General features: G+C 47.9%; 1 protein-coding gene across 2 annotated transcripts in view; it reads left to right on the forward strand.

Moving 5' to 3' along the window:
* Positions 1-2,204, forward strand: part of pik3c2b (phosphatidylinositol-4-phosphate 3-kinase, catalytic subunit type 2 beta) — a 55,790-nt gene that overhangs the window by 37,004 nt on the left and 16,582 nt on the right. The gene's annotated exons all lie outside the window — the stretch shown is intronic.

Here is a 2,204-nt window from a genome sequence, read left to right on the forward strand (position 1 = left end):
TCGGCGCAGTAACAGACAGGCGCCTCCTCTTGCCTCTCTCGCTAACGTTACCTGTTGAAGGCAAATGGATAACGGACGCCTCAGAAATCAAACCGAGCAGACTTTGGTTGGTTACAGTCACGGGCTGATGAGATCGTTCGGTGGTCAGTTCTCACCAACTTTTCAAAGTTCTAACTGAAAAAATGACACATTTGTAGACGAAGTTTGGCTTGTTTGTCCGCCATGGATAAATAAATAAATGTGGTGGACAAGACACATGGCTTTGGTGTGGGAGACTCAAACATCCACCAGTGTGCGCTAGGGCTGAGCGATATAGAACCTGATATACAACATGTTTTGCAAATTCAATAAAATCTCATGAGTTCCTGTTACTGAGTTAATTTCCAAAATTAACTCATGATATCTCACTGCATCATAAGGTGGGTAACTTATGCAATTCTGGATAAATCCAATAACATGACAAACGCAGCAAGTAATGTAACTAACGTTAGCTAGGTTGTGGGTTCTGTTGCTACTTGCTGCTGCAAAGCTAAGATGAGAGGACGAGTCCAGAGCAGCTCCAGACAGCAACACTCAAAGCTCTCCGTCTGCTACAGCTAACATCACAACAAGAGCATGTCTTGGTGATCTAGAAAGTAAACTGAATGTCCGTGGGCGGGTCATTTAACGTTACCTGACACACACATCTCGACTGGAATAATGTTGCTTGGCTCACCAGACTTCTGTCTTTGGTATGAGCTCCTGGTTTTAGCTTTTAGCTTTTTTGGATATTAGTTTGACGTCAGATGTTCGATAGATGTGGAATCTTCAACGAAAAACTAGCTTCACTGCGGTGCAAAGCGCCGTTTTCTGTTGGAAATATTACGGTAAAGTGTGGAATTTATAAACACAACAAAATAAATGATGGAGCATTGTTAACGATAGATAGGATTGACAGGCGTGGTGTTGCCTGTTCTCAGACAAGATTGACAGCTTTGTTGTTGCCTGTTCTCAGGTAGGGTTGACAGGCGTGGTGTTACCTGTTCTCAGGTACGATTGACAGCTTTGTTGTTGCCTGTTCTCGGGTAGGATTGACAGGCGTGGTGTTGCCTGTTCTCGGGTAGGATTGACAGGCGTGTTGTTGTCTGTTCTCGGGTAGGATTGACAGCTTTGTTGTTGCCTGTTCTCAGGTAGGATTGGCAGGCGTGGTGTTGCTTGTTCTCAGGTAGGGTTGACGGGCGTGTTGTTGCCTGTTCTCAGGTAGGATTGACAGCTTTGTTGTTGCCTGTTCTCAGGTAGGATTGACAGTTTTGTTGTTGCCTGTTCTCAGGTAGGGTTGACAGGCGTGGTGTTACCTGTTCTCAGGTACGATTGACAGCTTTGTTGTTGCCTGTTCTCAGGTAGGATTGACAGCTTTGTTGTTGCCTGTTCTCAGGTAGGGTTGACAGGCGTGGTGTTACCTGTTCTCAGGTACGATTGACAGCTTTGTTGTTGCCTGTTCTCAGGTAGGATTGACAGCTTTGTTGTTGCCTGTTCTCAGGTAGGGTTGACAGGCGTGGTGTTACCTGTTCTCAGGTACGATTGACAGCTTTGTTGTTGCCTGTTCTCGGGTAGGATTGACAGGCGTGTTGTTGCCTGTTCTCGGGTAAGATTGACAGGCGTCTTGTTGCCTGTTCTCGGGTAGGATTGACAGCTTTGTTGTTGCCTGTTCTCAGGTAGGGTTGACAGGCGTGGTGTAACCTGTTCTCAGGTACGATTGACAGATTTGTTGTTGCCTGTTCTCGGGTAGGATTGACAGGCGAGGTGTTGCCTGTTCTCGGGTAGGGTTGACAGGCGTGTTGTTGTCTGTTCTCGGGTAGGGTTGACAGGCGTGTTGTTGCCTGTTCTCAGGTAGGATTGACAGGCGAGTTGTTGCCTGTTCTCGGGTAGGATTGACAGGCGTGTTGTTGCCTGTTCTCGGGTAGGATTGACAGCTTTGTTGTTGCCTGTTCTCGGGTAGGGTTGACAGGCGTGGTGTTACCTGTTCTCGGGTAGGATTGACAGGCGTGGTGTTGCCTGTTCTGGAGTAGGATTGACAGGCGTGGTGTTGCCTGTTCTCGGGTAGGGTTGACAGGCGTGGTGTTGCCTGTTCTCGGGTAGGGTTGACAGGCGTGTTGTTGCCTGTTCTCAGGTAGGATTGACAGGCGTGTTGTTGCCTGTTCTGGGGTAGGGTTGACAGGCGTGGT

Source organism: Micropterus dolomieu, linkage group LG18 (assembly GCF_021292245.1).
Source record: "Micropterus dolomieu isolate WLL.071019.BEF.003 ecotype Adirondacks linkage group LG18, ASM2129224v1, whole genome shotgun sequence".
Lineage (NCBI taxonomy): Eukaryota > Metazoa > Chordata > Actinopteri > Centrarchiformes > Centrarchidae > Micropterus > Micropterus dolomieu.